Source organism: Notamacropus eugenii, chromosome 4 (genome assembly GCF_028372415.1).
Source record: "Notamacropus eugenii isolate mMacEug1 chromosome 4, mMacEug1.pri_v2, whole genome shotgun sequence".
NCBI lineage: Eukaryota > Metazoa > Chordata > Mammalia > Diprotodontia > Macropodidae > Notamacropus > Notamacropus eugenii.
The window spans coordinates 81,641,765-81,650,796 of record NC_092875.1 but is presented as its reverse complement, the minus strand read 5'-3'; the positions used below and the strand labels follow the sequence as shown (position 1 = coordinate 81,650,796).

General features: G+C 38.2%; 1 pseudogene; it reads left to right on the top strand.

The window, feature by feature from the left end:
- Positions 1 to 7,126: 7,126 nt before the first annotated feature.
- Positions 7,127 to 8,403, top strand: LOC140500187 (vasculin-like; annotated as a pseudogene).
- Positions 8,404 to 9,032: the final 629 nt, after the last annotated feature.

The window sequence follows — 9,032 nt, the reverse complement described above, 5'->3', positions numbered from 1 at the left end:
TAGAAAGAAACAATTCAAGTATTGTGGAAATACAGTCAGGATAACACAAGAGCTTGCAGCTTCTACATTAAGGGATAGAAGGGCATGGAATAGGATATTCCAGAAGTCAAAGGAACTAGGACTAAAACCAAGAATCAGGTACCTTGCAAAACTGACTATAATACTTCTAAGGAAAAAATGGTCTTTCAATGACACAGAGGACTTTCAAGCATTCTTGATGAAAAGACCAGAGCTGAAAAGAAAATCTGACTTTCAAACACAAGAATGAAGAGAAACATGAAAAGGTAAACAGCAAAGAGAAGTCATAAGGGACTTACTAAAGTTGAACTGTTTACATTCCTACATGGAAAGACAATATTTGTAACTCTTGAAACTTTTCAGTTTCTGGGTAGTTGGTGGGATTACACACACACACACATACACACACACACACACACACACAGTACAGAGGGAATTGAATAGGATTGGATCATATCTCTAAAAAATGAAATTAAGCAATAAGAGAGAAATATATTGAGAGGAGAAAGGAAGAAATGAAATGGGGCAAATTATGTCTCATAAAAGAAGCAAGCAAAAGACTTTTCAGAGGGAAAAAGGGCGGGGTGAGAGAAAAACAGGAAGCTTACTCTCATCACATTTGACTAAAGGAAGGAATAAAATACACACTCATTTTGGTATGAAAACCTATCTTACAATACAGGAAAGGGGGCGAGAAGGGGATAAGCAGGGGGGGGGAATGATGGAAGGAAGGGTAATGGGAGGAGGGAGCTATTAGAAGTCAACACTTTTGAGGAGGGACAGTATCAAAAGAGAGAATAGAAGCAATAGGGGGCAGGATAGGATGGAGGGAAATACAGTTAGTCTTACACAACACGACTACTACGGATGTCATTTGCAAAACTACACAGATATGGCCTATATTGAATTGCTTGCCTTCACAAAGGGAATGGGTGGGGAGGGAGAGAGGATGAGAAGTTGGAACTCAAAGTTTTAGGAACAACTGTTGAGTATTGTTCTTGCATACAACTAGGAAATGAGAAACACAGATAATTGGGTATAGAAAGTGGTCTTGCCCCACAGGACAAAAGAAAAGATGGGGACAAGAGAAGGGAGGGATGTTAGAAGAGAGGGCAGATTGGTGAAAGGGATAATTAGAATGTTTGGCGTTTTGGGGTGGGGGAGGGGAGAAATGGGGAGAAAATTTGGAACCCAAAATTTTGTGAAAATAAATGTTAAACGTGAAATAAATAAATTTTAAAAAAAAATTATGGGACTATCTGAAAGCCATGATGAAAAAAGAACTTAGACATCATCTTTCATGAAATTTTCAAGGAAAACTGCCCCAATATTCTAGAACCAGAGAGTAAAATAAAGATTGAAACAATCCACCAATCAGCTCCTGAAAGAGATCCAAAAAGAGAAACTCCTAGGAATATTGTAGCAAGATTCCAGAATTTCCAATTCAAGGAGAAAATATTGCAAACAGGTAGAAAGAAACAATTGGAGTATTGTGCAAATACAATCAGGATAACACAAGACCTAGTAGCTTCCACATTAAGGAACTGAAAGACTTGGAATATAATATTCCAGAAGTCAAAAGAACTATGGTTAAAACCAAGAATCACCTACCCAGCAAAAATGAGTGCAATATTTCAGGGGGGGAAATGGTCATCCAGTAAAATAGAGAACTTTCAAGCATTCTTGATGAAAATACCAGAGATGAATAGAAAATTTGACTTTCAAACACAAGAATTAAGGGAAGCATGAAAAGGTAAACAGGAAAGAGAAATCATAAGGGACTTACTAAAGTTGAACTGTTTACATTCCTACATGGAAAGATAATATTTGTAACTCCTGAAACTTTTCTCAGTATTTGGGTAGTTGGAGGGGTTGTGTATATTATATATGGACAGAGAGCATAAGGTGAGTTGAATAGGAAGGGATGATATCTAAAAAACTAACATTTAGGGATGAGAGAAGAATCTATTGGGAGGAGAACGGGAGAAATGGAATGGGGCAAATTTTCTCTCATAAGAGACGCAAGAAAAAGCTTCTTCAGTGGAAGGGAAAAGGGTGGAGGTGAAAGGGAGAAAGTGACACTCTCATCACATTTGGCTTAAGGAGGGAATAACATGCATACTCAATTTGATATGAAAATCTATTTTACACTACAGGAAAGTGACGGGAAGGGGACAAGTGGGGTGGGGCAGGAGATGATAGAAAGGAGGGCAAATTGGATGATGGAGTAATTAGAAGTAAACACTTATGAGACGGACAGGGTCAAAAGGAGGAATAGAATAAATGGGGGATGGAATAGGATGGAAGGAAATATAGTTAGTCTTACACAACAGGACTATTATGGAAGTCTTTTGCAAAACTACACATATAAAGCCTATATGGAATTGCTTGACTTCTCAGTTGGAATGGGTGGCGAGGGATGAAGGGAGAGAAGGTGGAACTCAAAGTTTTAGGACCAAATGTTGAGAACTGTTTTTGCATGCAACTGGGAAATAAGAAATACAGGTAATGGGACACAGAAATCCATCTTGCCCTATAAGAAGGGAGAAGATGGTGATAAGGGAATGGAGGGGTGTGATAGAAGGGAGGGCTGATTGGGGAAAGGAGTAATCAGAATGCCCAGTGTTTGGGGGTTGGGGAGGGAAGAGATGGGGAGAAAATTTGGAACTCAAAATTTTGTGAAAATGAATGTTGAAAACTAAAAATCAATAAATAAACTTTTAAAAAAAGAAGATGGATAAGCCCATCCCAAAAGTTACATAGGTTCTTTCAGAGGATACACAGGCTCAACAGATGATTTACCTGTTCTTTGAGTGGGTCCACATGTTACTGCTCCCCAAACACATTGTCAAGGTCAAGAGGGTTATGAAGTACCATAGTAAGCACTGATTTTTTTCTAAGGACTTAATTAATTCTGAGTAGCTCCAGCTAAAAACTATGAGGAGGGATTATTTTTGTTCATTTTCTCTCCTTTGGATTCCCAGAGTAGTGTACAGATGGGACAGTGGGGAAGGGGAGTATTTTATCTACCACCACCATAGACAAAACCTTCTACAAAAAGAACAGCGAAAGCAACTTAAAGTTGGAACACATGGCAGTGGAATGCATTCAGCATGAGAGGAGAATCATTACCCCTCTAAATCTGAGCTGCTTACCTCTGCTATTCTTTCTTTCTCCCTTTCTAAGAACAGGGCAGAGAGTAGGAACTATAATTATGGACATTTCATTTTAGGAGTTACTTCATGGGTAATTCTGAATTCAAGGGTCCTCAGAGTGCTAAGGTTTCCTGAGTTCTAAGAGCTGGACACCAACCACCCAAAGGGAGATTGCACACTTTTAACAGCACACTTTTCAGAGGAAGAAGAAGACTGCTAAGAGGATCATTCTGTAGTTGAAAGGCTAAAGCCCTGCCATGACGATCCAGGAGCTTTGGATCTACCAACATTCCATGATTTCACTGTGAACTGCTCATATGGCGCAAATCTGAGGTCTCTCCTCTCCACTCCTGTCCTCTGGTGTTCTGAACAGGGGAAGATAAACAAAAGCTTCCTTTTTTCCTCTGGGTTTACTGGCTACATTTCTTTCTCAAAGATCAAGCCTTAAACCCAATTCACTCTGGAGCTGAAAGACTGAACAACAAGTCCCCACCCACCTAGCACAGAGTGGATGTAATAACTAAACATTAATTGTTTTGCTTTACCCAGGAACTCTGATGGTCTTCCCCCCCCAGTTTGATTTTTTCTTTTTTCATTAAAGGGACCATCCCTTGAGTAACTTAAAGAAGCCTATGCATTGCATCAGTACATCTCACTCAAATAAGATTGTGATAAGATCTAAGCTTGAAAAAGTCAGGGTCTGCATCCTGGGCCATCTCCAGTTGTCCTCATGAATATCATGCCACTGGACCCAGATGACTCAGGAGAAGAAAGTGAGGTTGGTGACATTGCACAGTCCTCCCCCACTCAAATCAAAGTCAATTGCAAGTCATGTCATCAAGTTGATGCCGTGGTCTTCTCCAAGAATGAAGGACAAACACAAGCAGATCTGAGGGAAATAGGTAGTATGAGGTAACTGGAAAGTATCTTTGCCTCATGGAAGGCATACAATGAAATATCGTCATAGGTTTTATTTCTATACTTGTTCATGCATGCTGTGAGTCCTTTGTATCTTAACAAAAATCTGTCCTAGATCATTTTTTAAAACTATAGGAAAAAATGTGAATAAACAAAAGGACAGCTTCAAATCACTAATAAAAAGAGCAATACTAATGAACACAATAGTGAGATTTTACCTCATGACCAGAAAATTAGCAAAGATCACTAAAGAAAAATAAGCAGCATTGGAAGGGCTAAAGGAAGAATGGAACACTGAAACATTGTTGGTGGACCTGAGAATTTCTCCAACTTATTTGGAATTAGGCAAGAAAAGTCATTAAACTGTTTATATTCCTTACCTGGAAGACATTCCACTGTTGGACATATGTTCCCAAAAGGACAAAGATAGAAATGATACCATATATAACAAAGTATTCACAGCAGCATTTTTTGTGGTAGCAAAAAAAAAAACCCCACAAAAACAAAAATTGGAAACAAAGTGTGTACTGGTCAGCTGGGGAATAACTGTACAAATTATGGTATATGACAATGGATTATTATTGTCACTCGGAAAAGTATGAGGAATTCAGAGGAAAATGGAAAGACTTACATATCTTGGGAATGAACTGCTGAAGGACGAAATGAGCAGAATTGAGAAAACAATGTATACAACTGCACAATAATTTATGTGAAAATAATACTAAAAATAAAGTCAAGGACTACATAGTTATAATGAGTAATTCTGGCTCTGTAGAACATGTAAGGAAATGTACCTCCATGTTTTCCTTGGATAGAAATTAGAATGTTGTTCCCCGATTGATAAATGGTCAAAGGATATGAACAGGCAATTTTCAGAGGAAGAAATTAAAGATATCTATAATCATATGAAAAAATGCTCTAAATCACTATTGATTAGAGAGATGCAAATCAAAACAACTCTGAGGTACCACATCATACCTATAAGATTGGCAAACATGACAGAACAAGAAAATGATAAATGCTGGAGAGGATGTGGGAGAGTTGGAACACTAATTCATTGTTGGTGGAGCTGCGAGCGCATCCAACCATTCTGGAGAGCAATTTGGAACTATGCCCAAAGGGCTACAAAAATGTGCATACCCTTTGACCCAGCAATATCGCTACTAGGACTATATCCCCAAGAGATCATAAAAATGGGAAAGGGTCCCACATGTACAAAAATATTTATAGCAGCACTCTATGTAGTTGCCAAAAACTGGAAGTCAAGGGGATGTCCATCAATTGGGGAATGGCTGAATAAATTACGGTATATGAATGTAATGGAGTACTATTGTGCCATAAGAAATGATGAACAAGAAGACTTCAGAGAGGCCTGGAAGGACTTATATGACCTGATGCTGAGTGAAAGGAGCAGAACCAGGAGAACTTTATACACAGCAACAACCACAGTGTGTGAGAGTTTTTTCTGGTAGACTTAGATTTTTGTAATAACACAAGAACTTCTTACCAAAAAAAAAAAAAAAAATCCCAACGGTGGATCTCAAGGCAAAATGCCTGACACACTCAGAGAGAGAAATATGGAAGTCACTCACATATTGTAGCAGATCATGTTTGTGTATGTGTATGTGTTTGTGTATCATGTTCTGATTTGTTATACGATTTCTTTCATTTATCTTAGTCTGACTACATAGCATGACTATAGTGAAAATATACTCAATAGGAAAGTATATGTAGAATCTATACAGAATTGTATGCAGTCGTGGGGAGGGGGGGGGGGTAGTGGGGAGTAGGTGGGGAGGGATAAAATCGCAATTCTATGGCAGTGATTGTTAAACATTACAAAATAAAAAAAAAATAAAAGCTATAAAAAAAAAAATCCCCTGGATATTTGGAGTGGCCATTATTTGGAATTCTGATGACCGGATTTTTTTTGACCCAGAAGTTTACTAAAACTGGCAAGAAACAGCTTGGAAGTGAGTTGACAACAGTGAACAATTTTACTGCTTCACCACAGGAATACAGACACTTCAGTATCTGGGTTCACAACAAGTTGTTTTAAGGGTTAAAGCAGTTCACCTGGAAGAATTTTGCTGATTTTTTAATTTTAGTTAATATTCTTAAGCCAGAACTGTAAGATATGTTTAATCTGTGTAATTAATAATTTAAACAGTTTCAAAATACTGTTTAAACATTGCTGAAGTTTCATGGCAGATATTTTTACCATTATTATAAATTTTAGGTATTTGGAAGTCCACCCTTCTCACTTTGCCATGCATCCTCTTTTCTAGATGAAGAGATAATAGAATCCAGAAGTCTTTTGCTTCTTCTATTTAAGCGTAAATATATTTTCTAAAATGTTGCCCTTAACCAGCAGTGTGGTGGTATTGAGATAGCTGTTGTCTCTCTGCATATGCTGATGCTTAGGAAGGCTCTTCACTTCAGATGTGAAATCTGCTTTTTGCTTTTTACTTTTTGTGTCATAAAACTTTTATTTCATCTGAGTGGTTGCTTATGACAGTGACGTGTACACCAGATAATAAAGAAGAAAGGTTTCAGAAAATTTTATGATGTTAAATCCAAGACTAATTCTGGAAATAGCCATATGAGTAATTTAAAACAAAAGGATGGGTAGTTGACTTGAAGTAGCTCTATGTCAAATAGCCAAAGGTCAGGTACCTTCAAGGAACTTGGATATCATTTCAAAGGATACAAAATTAAAAAAAAAAACTGAAAAGAGTGAAGATTCCAGAGAGAAAACAAACATCTTCCTGTACAGTCCTGTTGGGTTTTGGGCTTGCCATAAGGTGTTGGAACCTTGTTTCAACTGAGTTGGAGGGACTGGACCTAAAAGGCGCAATATGACTTTGCTCCAGCCTGGCTTAATTTTCCTACTCCACCATCATCAACAAAGGGTAGAAATTCCAGTGGGATTTCTGGAACACAGAAGTCATCACTGAATTTTGAGAAACACTCTGTAAACTTCCAGTGGACAGAGAATCGTTTTGATGTCAATCATAGATGACACAACTCTTCAGATGGCTTTAATTCTGGTATTGGATGTCCTAACTTTGGAAACTTTGGAAGGAAAGAAAAAACTGGATGGCCTTCACATGGAAGAAATGGTGCTGAAAACATAAACCGTCGAGGGGGATACCATGGTAGAAGTTCCTGAAGTTTTTGAGGCAGTGCTTTCCATTCTGGAAAAAGCCAAGGACTGCGTGAAAACAATACCTCTGACAATGAAACTGGGAAAAAAGAAGACAAGGAAGAATGCAAATAATTTGAGGCTGAGGATTTTCCATCTTTAAATTCTGAATATGAGAGAGAGACAAATCAAAATAAATCTTTAGTTGCAGGTGTATGGGAATATCCTCTGAATCCTAAATCTAGAGCTCCAAGAATACTGGTCATTAAAAAAGCTAGTACAAGAGATTTACAGGTATCTGTATTCCCTGCAACAGGAAATCTTCATTCTCTACCAGTTAAAAATGGAACTGGTCCAAGTGTTTATAAAGGATTAGTCCCTAAACTTGCTGCTCCACCTGCAAAGCCTATGCAATGGAAAAGCCAAACTAAAGAAAAAAAAGTTGGAACTCCTTATCCTGATGAGTCTACATATGGCACTGGCAACTTTAATGCCTTCAAATCAACTGCCAAGAATTTTAGTGTATCAACAAATTCAGTTAAAGAGTGTAATCTCTCAAATTCCTCTTCTCCTGTGGGCAAACTCAATCAGCCTCATCCACCCAAACTGACTGGAATGCCCACTGATAAGAAGAGTGAATTCTTAAAAGCTTTGAAAAGGCACAGAGTGGAGGAAGAACATGAATATGGAAGTCATATTGGACCAGAAAAGGATGATGACTCATTTACTTTGCATAACAGCAACAACACTCACCAGGAAAGGGACACAAACTGAAATTTGATGAAAATGAAATTTCTCAAGAGGACAGCAGCGCCTCCATGGTTTCCCAACAGATCGTTCAGTCTTTTACCTTTCCACAAGCTGATGTCCTTTCCAGTTCACTTGAGGAAGAACATAAGTTGCTAAAGGAGATGGCTTGGGAGGAAGACAGTGAAAGATGAAACATGTGCTCCCTGAACAGAGGATGAGATGAGGGAATTCCAAGTCATTAGTGAGCAGTTACAGAAGACTGGTCCTAGAAAACATGGTATTTTGAAAAATGGCCTGATCTGGGACTTCAAGTTTGAACTCTGGAAAAACAGCCTTTTCAAACCCACTTTTGGGAATGATGACACAGAGACAAGCAGCAGTGACACATCAGATGATGATGATGTGTGAAGGATTCTCTAACAGTTTTAGAAGTTTTAGTGTGATACATCCCATACAGTTTGGAGTGAATTGTAAAAATGAACAACTATAATTTATATAGTAAAATACCCCATTAGAAGAAAATATTGGGGGGACTTCTTTTTGAAGAAAACCAAGAATGTTCTGTTAGACTGTGTTGAACATTACTATAATTTCTTTGTAAATGAATGTTGTAGAAATGAGGACTTTGGTTGACCCAACATTGACTTTCTTCATCACTGCAGCATTTCTCTGACTAGCAATGTAACAAAGTAACAAATGAGATTGTTTCTCATTTAATAAAAAAAAATGTGTGATGTCTTGCAAAGCTTCTGTCTTAAAATGTCCAGGTCTTTAAGAAAAAGGGCAATTTTACACCGAAAAAGAAAAAAGAATGATAGGACCAAGGATGAATCAATTTGGGAGACATTGACCCCTGCCCTATGGGCCATACTTTTCCCTCAACCTCTTTAAATCTGGATAAAAGGGTAAGGGGGGGGGAGGAGTAGGAGCATTTGGCCTCCCCTCCCCCTGCCTTGAGCCACTAGAGCTTCCACACCAAGGTGCTGAAAATCTTGCTATCCATTTCTTCCTTAGGAAGGAAGGCAACAAGCATTTATTAAGGGACT